Source organism: Ranitomeya imitator, chromosome 5 (assembly GCF_032444005.1).
Source record: "Ranitomeya imitator isolate aRanImi1 chromosome 5, aRanImi1.pri, whole genome shotgun sequence".
In the NCBI taxonomy this organism is placed as follows: Eukaryota; Metazoa; Chordata; class Amphibia; order Anura; family Dendrobatidae; genus Ranitomeya; species Ranitomeya imitator.
The window spans coordinates 383,978,400-383,992,558 of NC_091286.1; the positions used below are offsets into that span (position 1 = coordinate 383,978,400).

Genomic DNA, 14,159 nt, shown 5'->3' on the forward strand with positions numbered 1-14,159 from the left:
AGCCATCGGAGCTTCTCTGTGACAAAACCGCCCCCGCTCCGATCTCGGAAGCATCAACCTCAACCTGAAAAGGAAGCGACGTATCTGGCTGACGCAACACAGGAGCAGAAGAAAACCGGCGCTTAAGTTCCTGAAAGGCCTCCACAGCCGCAGGAGACCAATCAGTAACATCAGCACCCTTTTTAGTCAAATCCGTCAAAGGCTTAACAACACTAGAAAAATTAGTTATGAAGCGACGATAAAAATTAGCAAAGCCCAAGAACTTCTGTAGACTTTTAAGAGATGTAGGCTGCGTCCAGTCACAAATAGCCTGAACCTTGACGGGATCCATCTCAATAGTAGAAGGGGAAAAAATATACCCCAAAAAAGAAATCTTCTGGACTCCAAAGAGACATTTAGAACCCTTTACAAACAAAGAATTGGCCCGCAGGACCTGAAACACCTTCCTGACCTGCTGAACATGAGACTCCCAGTCATCAGGAAAAACCAAAACATCATCCAAATACACGATAATAAATTTATCCAGATATTCACGGAAAATATCGTGCATAAAAGACTGGAAGACAGAAGCAGCATTAGAAAGTCCAAAAGGCATCACCAAATACTCGAAATGGCCCTCAGGCGTATTAAATGCGGTTTTCCACTCATCACCCTGCCTTATCCGCACAAGATTATACGCACCCCGAAGATCAATCCTAGTGAACCATCTAGCCCCCTCAATGCGAGCGAACAAATCAGTCAACAATGGCAAAGGATACTGATATTTGACCGTAATCTTATTCAAAAGACGATAATCTATGCAAGGCCTCAAGGAACCATCTCTTTTGGCCACAAAAAAAAAACCTGCTCCCAAAGGGGACGAAGACGGATGGATATGTCCCTTTTCCAAGGACTCCCTAACATAATTCCGCATAGCAGTATGCTCTGGCACTGACAGATTGAACAAACGACCTTTAGGGAATTTACTGCCAGGAATCAAATCTATAGCACAATCGCAATCCCTGTGAGGAGGAAGCGAACTGAGCTTAGGCTCCTCAAAAACCTCCCGATAATCAGACAAAAATACCGGAACCTCAGAAGGAGTAGATGAAGCGATAGAAATCGGAGATGCATCATCATGAACCCCCTGACATCCCCAGCTTAACACAGACATTGTTTTCCAGTCCAGGACTGGGTTATGAGTTTGTAACCATGGCAGACCAAGCTCTAAGACATCATGTAAATTATACAGTACCAGGAAGCGAATCACCTCCTGATGAACGGGAGTCATACGCATGGTCACTTGTGTCCAGTACTGAGGTTTATTCATAGCCAAAGGTGTAGAGTCAATTCCTTTCAAAGGAATAGGAACTTCCAGAGGTTCCAGACTAAACCCACAGCGATTGGCAAATGACCAATCCATAAGACTCAGGGCAGCGCCTGAATCCACAAAGGCATCGACGAGATGGATGATAATGAACAAATCAGCGTCACAGACAGAATGAACTTAGACTGTAAAGTACCAATGGCAACAGACTTATCAACCTTTTTTGTGCGTTTAGAGCATGCTGATATAACATGAGCTGAATCACCACAATAAAAACACAATCCATTTTTCCGCCTATAATTTTGCCGTTCACTTCTGGACTGAATTCTATCACATTGCATTATCTCAGGTGCCTGTTCAGAAGACACTGCCAAATGGTGCACAGGTTTGCGCTCCCGTAAACGCCGATCAATCTGAATAGCCATAGTCATGGACTCATTCAGACCTGTAGGCGCCGGGAACCCCACCATAACATCTTTAATGGCCTCAGAAAGGCCATCTCTGAATTTTGCAGCCAGAGCGCACTCATTCCACTGAGTAAGCACCGACCATTTCTGAAATTTCTGACAATATATTTCTGCTTCATCTTGCCCCTGAGAGAGAGCCAATAAAGCTTTTTCAGCCTGAATCTCTAGGTTAGGTTCCTCATAGAGCAAACCCAATGCCAGAAAAAACGCATCCACATTGAGCAACGCAGGATCCCCTGGTGCCAATGCAAATGCCCAATTCTGAGGGTCACCCCGCAGGAAAGATATAACAATCTTGACCTGCTGAGCAGGGTCTCCAGAGGAGCGAGATTTCAAGGAAAGAAACAACTTGCAATTGTTCCTAAAATTCAGAAAACTAGATCTATCTCCAGAAAAAAACTCTGGGACAGGAATTCTAGGTTCAGACATAGGCGTATGTACAACAAAATCTTGTATATTTTGAACCTTAGCAGCAAGATTATTCAGGCTGGAAGCCAAACTCTGGACGTCCATGATAAACAACTGAGGTCAGAGCCATTCAAGGATTAAGAGGCGGAAAGAAGCAGTCAAGCTGCAATTAAGGCTAGGCGGCAAACACTGTGGAGGGAAAAAAAAAAAAAAAACTTCCTCAGACTACTTTTCCTCCTACTTCAGCCAAAACGATGACCAATTTTTTCAGGCCGGCTATACTGTCATGATCCCAATGGCAGGGGATCACAAAAGGACAAGCACAAAAACAAAACAAGCTCTAGGGTGATGGAACCTGAGCTGACCGCGATCCTGAACCTAAACACACAACTAGCAGTAGCCGGGGAACGTGCCTACGATGATTCCTAGATGTCTCGCGCCAGCCGAAGGATTAACTTCCCCTATAAGAAGAAACACAGACCTCATTTGCCTCCAGAGAAACACCCCACAGAAATAGCAGCCCCCCACATGTAATAACGGTGAAATGAGAGGAAAGCACATACGTAGTTATGAAGATAGAATCAGCAAAAATGAGGCCTGCTAAAGCTAGATAGCAGAGGATACAAAAGGGAACTGCGCGGTCAGCGAAAAACCCTTCAAAAAACCATCCTGAAATTACTTGAACTCATGTGCCAACTCATGGAACATGAGGAGTAATTTCAGCCCACTAGAGCAACCAGAAGCAAGGAATCACATATCTGCAAGCTGGACTAAGACAAAAATAAAGCAAAACGTGGAACAGGAAAATCAAAACTTAGCTTGTCCTGAAGATAACAGACGCAGGGAGCAGAGGTAAAAAGACACGCTGATTACATTGATAGCCGGCGAGGAAATGACAAAAAAGCCAGGTTAAATAGGAAACTCCCATAACCTGATGGAACAGGTGGACACCAGAGACCGCAGAGAACACAAGTCACCCAGTAGCATCAGTAACCACCAGAGGGAGCCCAAAAACAGAACTCACAACAGCAGGGGGCTTGGATCGGGACACGGGGGGAGCGGACAAGAGCACGGGGGAGCGGAGCACAGGATGGAGCGGTGCATAGGACTGATCGGAGGACTGGGGGGCGATCGGTGGGTGGGGGCACATCAGTGTTTCCAGCCATGGCCGATGATATTGCAGCATCGGCCATGGCTGGATTGTAATATTTCACCAGTTTTAATAGGTGAAATATTGCAAATCGCTCTGATTGGCAGTTTCACTTTCAACAGCCAATCAGAGTTATCTTAGCCACGGGGGGGGGGGGGGTGAAGCCACCCCCCCCTGGGCTGTACTACCACTCCCCCTGTCCCTGCAGATCGGGTGAAATTGGAGTTAACCCTTTCACCCGATCTGCAGGGACGCAATCTTTCCATGACGCCACATAGGCGTCATGGATCGGATTGGCACTGACTTTCATGACGCCTACGTGGCGTCAAAGGTTGGGAAGGGGTTAACACATGTGGAATTATTTACTTAACAAAAAAGTGTGAAACAACTGAAAATGTGTCTTATATTCTAGGTTCTTCAAAGTAGCCACCTTTTGCTTTGATGGCTGCTTTGAACACTCTTGGCATTCTCTTGAAGAGCTTCAAGAGGTAGTCACCGGAAATGGTTTTCACTTCACAGGTGTGCCCTGTCAGGTTTAATAAGTGGGATTTCTTGCCCTAGGATGTGAAAAGACTGCCCTGTGACAGGAAGCTGTTATACAGAAATATTTCTCTTTTAATTAAGTAGATGAATTCTTAAAGGTTGTAAAAAATTTCCACACAAAAGGACAGACCTAGAAAAGATGACAAAATTGATTTACATAGAGTTATAGAAATTTATAAGGGAAAGCTAACTGGGAGGGAGACTATTTCCAATTATTATTTAAGTAGATTGACATTTGCAGGCTATTAATTTCACGCTGAAGGTCAATCTTAGTTATGGTACAATTATAATAGATTCCATATAGCATGTAGTGTGAACAAGCTAGAGCTTTCATAATTGTAAACACTCTCAGATTATATTATTTAGAGGAGAAGAAAAGAACTGCAAACAAAAGACAAATTTAAAGATTTCTCAGTTTTCTATAGCTGTAAAAAGTCTGCCGAGAATATTAAAAGTTGCTCTCTTCTAATAAGATGAATGTCTTCAAGTATGCATTAACATACACATTACTGCATCATTTAATATATAAATCACGTACAACAAAACCAACCTATTCATAAGCATTATCTAGAGTTAATTTAATCGATTCGATCAAAATCAAATTTGTGTAGAAACGTAATTATTTGCATTGCAAAAGCAAAGGTTCACATGAAATGAGGTCATGATTCCCCATAATGACTTGCAACTGTCACATTAAATGTATACCATAGGTAATCAGGAGGGACTATAATAGTCTGTATAAAAGCAGAAGCAGGAAATACAGCAGCTATTTGGGGGTGAATTTGCATACAAAGAAGATGTCATAGAAATAGAGAGAGAAAGCCATAAAACCCTGAAGAAACTGTGCAGACAGTGTGTATCTGATGGAACAGCAATGAGGAATGGTAGTTGGAGAATATAATATAACTAGATGTAGGCCCAATGCTATCTCATCGGGAAGGTGGTGACATCCCAATGGGGGCTGCATGGAGGGGAGGGTGGCCCAGTGGTCTGGATCCGAGCAGCGGCGGTCGGGATCCCATTGGCAGCCTGGATCCCATTGGTGGGGAGGGGTCCTTGCAGCATAGGATTCTTGCGGCGAGGGAGTCCCAGCAGCAGGGGGGTCCTGCGATGACAAGCTGGTGGTACTGCACAAGGGCCTGGTACCACCAGCGGGAGCCATACTGGAATACCCATCACTTGGGTATTCCAATATGGCACTTGGTAAACTCCCGATGCGGCGTCATGGATTGTGGGATTCAAGGACATCCAGATGGAAGTGAATGACAGACAATTTAAGGTAATAATATAAATAGATGGAAAACATGATTCTCAGGGCAACGCCAGATTATACCACACTTTCTATTTTCTGTGAATCAAATCAAATTGGATGGTAAAATCTACAGGTCTGCTCATATGTAGTAGTAATCATTTGGTTTTATAGCAAAATGGAAACCGGAGATCAACAAGTAGCCTTAATTATGTAAACATTTAATACTATGGATAGGCCATTAATATTTTTGATCCAAACATTGCATTTAACTGCATTCAGATCAGGTTTTCCAGCTCTAACACAATGTGAAAACCAGGGATTCAAGCTTGAGGAGGCTAATTTGCATATTCCAGGTGCCTTCTGGGAAAAGCGAAGTCTCCCTAAGCTAGAAGATCGTTGGGTACAGCCGGGACCAGCTGCTTGGAAAGCATGGCCAAACCGCGGCGCCTTACGGCGCGCGAATTTTTGCCTGTAGGATATTATTGCAAGAGAGCTTGGCTGAGTAGATTACACAAGAAGGAAAACACACAGCAAGTCAGCAGGATCTAGGAGCAACATGGCAGATGTGATAACCTACATGGTGAGCTGCAGCATGTGCTACATGTTCACAGACCGACCAGAAGAAGAATCAAATTTCACCTGTCAGAAGTGTAGATTAGTGGCCCTTTTAGAAGAAAAGGTGCGGGGTCTGGAAGAAAGAATAGCAACTTTGAAACTCATCAAAGAGAATGAAGACTTTCTAGACAGAACAGAAGCATCTCTACTGGTCACAGAAGGTGAAAAAAGTGTCAGAGAACCTCCAAAAGCAGATGAGTGGAAGCATGTGACCAAAAGAAGCAAGAAGACCATGGAGAAATCACCAACCACACAACTGAAGAACCGATATCAAATCTTTGTAGAGGATGAAGATGGCACACCTAAGGATGAAGCAATACCAGCAAGCAAAAAAGAAAAGGGCACACAGCAACAAGTGACAGCAAAAAGTACAGCCAAGAAGCAACGAAGAGTGGTGGTGGTGGGAGACTCACTACTGAGAGGCACAGAAGCAGCCATCTGCAAACCGGACATAACTGCAAGAGAAGTATGCTGCCTTCCAGGTGCGATGATCAAGGATGTGACCGATAGGATACCAAAGCTCTTCAGCTCCAAGGACGTCCACCCATTTCTTCTGATACATGTTGGCACCAATGACACGGCAAGGAAAGACCTACCGACAATCTGCAAAGACTTTGAAGAGTTGGGGAAGAAAGTAAAGGAACTGGATGCACAGGTAGTCTTTTCTTCTATCCTTCCAGTAGACGGGCATGGCACCAGGAAATGGAACAGGATCCTTGATGCAAACAACTGGCTAAGACGATGGTGCAGACAACAAGGATTCGGATTCCTGGACCACGGTGTGAATTACTGGTACCATGGACTCCTCGCCAGAGATGGACTACACCTCAACAAACCTGGGAAACACACATTCGCCAGAAGACTCGCTACACTCATCAGGAGGGCGTTAAACTAGAAGAAGAGGGGACGGGAAGAAAAACATTAGACTTGAACAAAGAAGACCCAGGAAAACATACTCAGATGGGAGGTAAGTACATTTCTAAAGCAATCCACAGCGAGGAGATTGGAACAAAACAAAATCCTCTAAACTGCATGCTCGCAAACGCCAGAAGCCTGACAAACAAGATGGAAGAACTAGAAGCAGAAATATCTACAGGTAACTTTGACATAGTGGGAATAACCGAGACATGGTTAGATGAAAGCTATGACTGGGCAGTTAACTTACAGGGTTACAGTCTGTTTAGAAAGGATTGTAAAAATCGGAGAGGAGGAGGGGTTTGTCTCTATGTAAAGTCTTGTCTAAAGTCCACTTTAAGGGAGGATATTAGCGAAGGAAATGAGGATGTCGAGTCCATATGGGTCGAAATTCATGGAGGGAAAAATGGTAACAAAATTCTCATTGGGGTCTGTTACAAACCCCCAAATATAACAGAAACCATGGAAAGTCTACTTCTAAAGCAGATAGATGAAGCTGCAACCCATAATGAGGTCCTGGTTATGGGGGACTTTAACTACCCGGATATTAACTGGGAAAGTGAAACCTGTGAAACCCATAAAGGCAACAGGTTTCTGCTAATAACCAAGAAAAATTATCTTTCACAATTGGTGCAGAATCCAACCAGAGGAGCAGCACTTTTAGACCTAATACTATCTAATAGACCTGACAGAATAACAAATCTGCAGGTGGTTGGGCATCTAGGAAATAGCGACCACAATATTGTACAGTTTCACCTGTCTTTCACTAGGGGCACTTGTCAGGGAGTCACAAAAACACTGAACTTTAGGAAGGCAAAGTTTGACCAGCTTAGAGATGCCCTTAATCTGGTAGACTGGGACAATATCCTCAGAAATAAGAATACAGATAATAAATGGGAAATGTTTAAGAACATCCTAAATAGGCAGTGTAAGCGGTTTATACCTTGTGGGAATAAAAGGACTAGAAATAGGAAAAACCCAATGTGGCTAAACAAAGAAGTAAGACAGGCAATTAACAGTAAAAAGAAAGCATTTGCACTACTAAAGCAGGATGGCACCATTGAAGCTCTAAAAAACTATAGGGAGAAAAATACTTTATCTAAAAAACTAATTAAAGCTGCCAAAAAGGAAACAGAGAAGCACATTGCTAAGGAGAGTAAAACTAATCCCAAACTGTTCTTCAACTATATCAATAGTAAAAGAATAAAAACTGAAAATGTAGGCCCCTTAATAAATAGTGAGGAAAGAATGGTTGTAGATGACGAGGAAAAAGCTAACATATTAAACACCTTCTTCTCCACGGTATTCACGGTGGAAAATGAAATGCTAGGTGAAATCCCAAGAAACAAAGAAAACCCTATATTAAGGGTCACCAATCTAACCCAAGAAGAGGTGCGAAATCGGCTAAATAAGATTAAAATAGATAAATCTCCGGGTCCGGATGGCATACACCCACGAGTACTAAGGGAACTAAGTAATGTAATAGATAAACCATTATTTCTTATTTTTAGGGACTCTATAGCGACAGGATCTGTTCCGCAGGACTGGCGCATAGCAAATGTGGTGCCAATATTCAAAAAGGGCTCTAAAAGTGAACCTGGAAATTATAGGCCAGTAAGTCTATTGTTGGTAAAATATTTGAAGGGTTTCTGAGGGATGTTATTCTGGATTATCTCAATGAGAATAACTGTTTAACTCCATATCAGCATGGGTTTATGAGAAATCGCTCCTGTCAAACCAATCTAATCAGTTTTTATGAAGAGGTAAGCTATAGGCTGGACCACGGTGAGTCATTGGACGTGGTATATCTCGATTTTTCCAAAGCGTTTGATACCGTGCCGCACAAGAGGTTGGTACACAAAATGAGAATGCTTGGTCTGGGGGAAAATGTGTGTAAATGGGTTAGTAACTGGCTTAGTGATAGAAAGCAGAGGGTGGTTATAAATGGTATAGTCTCTAACTGGGTCGCTGTGACCAGTGGGGTACCGCAGGGGTCAGTATTGGGACCTGTTCTCTTCAACATATTCATTAATGATCTGGTAGAAGGTTTACACAGTAAAATATCGATATTTGCAGATGATACAAAACTATGTAAAGCAGTTAATACAAGAGAAGATAGTATTCTGCTACAGATGGATCTGGATAAGTTGGAAACTTGGGCTGAAAGGTGGCAGATGAGGTTTAACAATGATAAATGTAAGGTTATACACATGGGAAGAAGGAATCAATATCACCATTACACACTGAATGGGAAACCACTGGGTAAATCTGACAGGGAGAAGGACTTGGGGATCCTAGTTAATGATAAACTTACCTGGAGCAGCCAGTGCCAGGCAGCAGCTGCCAAGGCAAACAGGATCATGGGGTGCATTAAAAGAGGTCTGGATACACATGATGAGAGCATTATACTGCCTCTGTACAAATCCCTAGTTAGACCGCACATGGAGTACTGTGTCCAGTTTTGGGCACCGGTGCTCATGAAGGATATAATGGAACTAGAGAGAGTACAAAGGAGGGCAACAAAATTAATAAAGGGGATGGGAGAACTACAATACCCAGACAGATAAGCGAAATTAGGATTATTTAGTCTAGAAAAAAGACGACTGAGGGGCGATCTAATAACCATGTATAAGTATATAAGGGGACAATACAAATATCTCGCTGAGGATCTGTTTATACCAAGGAAGGTGACGGGCACAAGGGGGCATTCTTTGCGTCTGGAGGAGAGAAGGTTTTTCCACCAACATAGAAGAGGATTCTTTACTGTTAGGGCAGTGAGAATCTGGAATTGCTTGCCTGAGGAGGTGGTGATGGCGAACTCAGTCGAGGGGTTCAAGAGAGGCCTGGATGTCTTCCTGGAGCAGAACAATATTGTATCATACAATTATTAGGTTCTGTAGAAGGACGTAGATCTGGGGATTTATTATGATGGAATATAGGCTGAACTGGATGGACAAATGTCTTTTTTCGGCCTTACTAACTATGTTACTATGTTACTATGTAAACCTTTAAGATTAAAATTAATTTACTGCTTTCAGTTCTTACAAATCATTCAAGGACTAACACACGTTACACATTTCACCTGGAGGGCTTCTTTATAACATGGAATTCTCTTTAGGCTAACACAGTTTGGCTTAGAACAACTTTAGCCTAAAGGACCTTAGCAGAAAATCATACATAGCTCGGAAGTAAAGTCACACGGGATGTGTCATAAGTATTTTGACATACTGTAGAGATTTATTGGGCAAGATCATAATTGAGAACGTGTGATTGTCATCAACAGGCAATATTGCCACAAAGTTCTTAGGCAACTATAATCAAGAAATGAGCATTTGAGATTTTGGGGCATGACCAGCTGAGATCTATAATATAACGCTGGGAGCGTCACTCTGTCCGAAGCCTTTATAGACTGCGCAAGCGCAAGCGCCGAAGCAGTCTGGACCCCACAGAGTGACGCTCCCAGGAGATCGCGGTATGCGTAAACACTGAACGCACACCGCGATCTCCAATGGAGAGGCAGGGACCGTGGACGCGCCAGGAGGGTAAGTATTATATTCACCTGTCCCCCGTTCCAGCGCTGCGTGCGGCTCCATGTTCTGGGTCCTCTGCCTGTGACGTTCACAGTTCAGAGGGCGCGATGACGCGCTTAATGCGTGCCACCCTCTGACTGAACAGTCACTGCCAGAGGAGCCGGAACACGGAGCAGCGTGCAGCGCTGGATCACGGCCAGGTGAATATAGCAAGCGCTGGGGGCCTGAGCTAGCGGCAATACCGGCACCTGACCCCCACAGCGCGCTGGTGTCCCTGCCTGCTCAGGCCCCCCAGCACTCGGCGCCCAGCGACGATAGGTGAGTATGGTATTTTTTTTTATATATCGCAGCAGCATACGGGGCATACACTATGGAGCATCTTATGGGGGCCATCAACCATAATGGAGCAGTGTACGGGGGCATATTCAATGGAGCATCTTATGGGGGCCATCAACCATAATGGAGCAGTGTACGGGGGCATATACAATGGAGCATCTTATGGGGGCCATCAACCATAATGGAGCAGTGTACGGGGGCATATAATATGGAGCATCTTATGGGGGCCATCAACCATAATGGAGCAGTGTATGGGGGCATATACTATGGAGCATCTTATGGGGGCCATCCACCATAATGGAGCAGTGTACGGGGGCATATAATATGGAGCATCTTATGGGGGCCATCAACCATAATGGAGCAGTGTACGGGGCATATACTATGGAGCATCTTATGGGGCCATAAACCTTTATGGAGCAGTGTACGGGGCATATACTATGGGGCATCTTATGGGGGCCATAAACCTTTGTGGAGCAGCGTATGGGGCATATGGATGGGAGCAGCAAATTACAGAACGGTGGCACAGGATGGGAGCAGCACATGACAGAACGGAGGCGCAGGATGGGAGCAGCACATGATAGAATAGGGCAGCACATGACAGAATGGGGGTGCAGGATGGCAGCAGCACATGACAGAATGGGGGCGCAGGATGGCAGCATCACATGACAGAACGGGGGTGCAGGATGGGAGCAGCACATGACAGAACAGGAGTGCAGGATGGAAGCAGCACATGAAAGAATGGGGGCGCAGGATGGGAGCAGCACATGACTGATCGCGGGTGCAGTATGGAAGCAGCACATGACAGAACGGGGACGCAGGATGGGAGCAGCACATGACAGGATGGGGGCACAGGATGGGAGCAGCAAATGACAGAATGGAGGCGCAGGATGGGTGCAGCACATGTCAGAATAGAGGCAAAGGATGGGTGTAGCACATGTCAGAATGGAGGCGCAGGATGGGTGTAGCACATGTCAAAATGGGGGCGCAGGATGGGAGCAGCACATGACAGGATGGGGGCGCAGGATGGGAGCAGCACATGACAGAATGGGGGCGCAGGATGGGTGCAGCACATGACAGGATGGGGACACAGGATGGAGCAGCACATGACAGGATGGGTACGCAGGATGGAGCAGCACATACCAGGATGGAGACCATATACCAATATAAATGCTCGCCACCTGGGCGTAGAACGGGTTCAATAGCTAGTTTTTTAAATTCATGCTAAGATTGTGGTTTTTCCATGATAAAAATTATTGAGTTGCATATCAGTCCAACAAACAAAACAATTAACACTACGGGACATTTTATTCATTTTCCTTCTACATGCAAATAGAAACTTGATGGTCGTTTATTAACAATTGTCTCCTTCTAGCACAGATGTATCATTACAAAAATGTGTATAGACCATGAGAGTTTATTGTTTAGATTTTTTATAGCAGCGAATAACATCCCTAGTGTTTACTAAGTTATTTTTCCATTTTTTAGTAAATATGGACATACTGTAGTTTTTCAACGTAAAGCGTTTTCTATTCTGACATATGGCCCCCATATACATTTGACTAAAGTCAGCTAAACACACTGACAGTAAGGGCGTCTTATGTTACACCCCCCAGCATAATTTCAGGCAAAGTTAAGGATATGGCTTGTTGGATTTCCAATGGTTTACCCTTTTGTTCTGCTGGAGAAAAACAAAGAAGAGTTTAGCAGTGGCTCTCTGGCAGAAGAAAGCTGAGGATTCCTGTCCATGGATGAATTTGGAGAGACCCCATGTATATCTAATGTGCATAGGAGTCTTTACTCCAATAGTGTCTACACAGGGGCTTTGTTTTCTTGATTGAAATGCACAGCAAAAGAGTCCAATTTGTTCCGTGAGAAGCTATTTAAAGATGTATATGTTCTTCAAGTGATATCTACAGCTAGCTGGCTTACAATACGCACAATTGGACAAAGATCACTTTAAACTGGATACACTTTCAATATTAACCCCTTCATGACCTTGGGATTTTTCATTTTTCCGTGTTCGTTTTTCACTCCTCTCCTTCCCAGAGCCATAACTTTTTTATTTTTCCGTCAATTTGGCCATGTGAGGGCTTATTTTTTGCGGGACGAGTTGTACTTTTGAACGACATCATTGGTTTTAGCATGTCGTGTACTAGAAAACGGGAAAAAAATTCCAAGTGCGGTGAAATTGCAAAAAAAGTGCAATCCCACACTTGTTCTTTGTTTGGCTTTTTTGCTAGGTTCACTAAATGCTAAAACTGACCTGACATTATGATTCTCCAGGTCAGTACGAGTTCATAGACACCTAACATGACTAGATTATTTTTTACTTAAGTGGTAAAAAAATTTCCAAACTTTGGTAAAAAAAAAAAAAATTGCGCCATTTTCCGATACCCGTAGTGTCTCCATTTTTCATGATCTGGGGACAATTGAGGGCTTATTTTTTGAGTGCCAAGATATCATTTTTAATGATAGCATTTTGGTGCAGATACGTTCTTTTGGTCACCCGTTATTGCATTTTAATGCAATGTTGCGGCGACCAAAAAAATGTAATTCTGGCGTTTCTAATTTTTTTCTCGCTACGCTGTTTAGCAATCAGGTTAATGCTTTTTTTAGTTGATAGATTGGGCGATTCTGAGCGCGGCGATATCAAATATGCGTAGATTTGATATTTTTTATTGATTTATTTTGATTGGGGTGAAAGGGGGGTGATTTAAACTTTTATATTTTTTTTATTTTTTTCACATTTTTTTAAACTTTTTTTTTTTTACTTTTGCCATGCTTCAATAGCCTCCATGGGAGGCTAGAAGCAGGCACAGCACGATCGCCTCTGCTGTTCGCTGCTATGTAGCTGAAAATCAGGTGTGCTGTGAGCGCCGACCACAGGGTGGCGCTCACAGCTGCCGGCGATCAGTAACCATAGAGGTCTCAAAGACCTCTATGGTTACAATTCTGAAGCATCGCCGACCCCTGATCATGTGACGGGGTCGGCGATGACGTCATTTCCGGCCGCCCGGCCGGAAGCGGTAGTTAAATGCCGCTGTCTGCGTTTGACAGCGGCATTTAACTAGTTAATAGGGGCGGGCAGATCGCGATTCTGCTCGCGCCTATTATGGGCACATGTCAGCTGTTCAAAACAGCTGACATGTCCCGGCTTTGATGCAGGCTCACCGCCGGAGCCCGCATCAAAGCAGGGGATCTGACCTCGGACATAATATCCTTTCCGAGGTCAGAAAGGGGTTAACCCTAAAATTGAAAATGCTCAATATTTCAACCCACCCAAAGATAAGCTAGTCAATATATTTATGACCCCAAAACACTGATTCGGTAGGGAGAAATCACCTCTTGAAATGTGCATTGGTTCATGACAATGCATTTCTATCCTCTCACCCTCATACTGTATTCTATACCAAGCAGTGCCTTCCTCTGGATGATTGACAGCTCATTTGCTCTGATATAGGGCTTCTGACCTATCAATAAGCAAGGAGAGGATGTTGCTAGGCTGACAAGCTAGAAGAGCATCATCATGCCCCAATAAACTTCTAGATACAAATTCATAACACAATTTCTCCCTGCTTAAGCATCATTTTGGGATTATAAAGTTATTGACTACCTTATATTTTAAAAAGCTATACAA

General features: G+C 43.8%; 1 protein-coding gene across 1 annotated transcript in view; it reads right to left on the reverse strand.

Annotated features, from left to right (window-relative positions):
* The window catches only part of FAM83B (family with sequence similarity 83 member B), a 215,959-nt gene that overhangs the window by 161,711 nt on the left and 40,089 nt on the right, over positions 1-14,159 (reverse strand). The gene's annotated exons all lie outside the window — the stretch shown is intronic.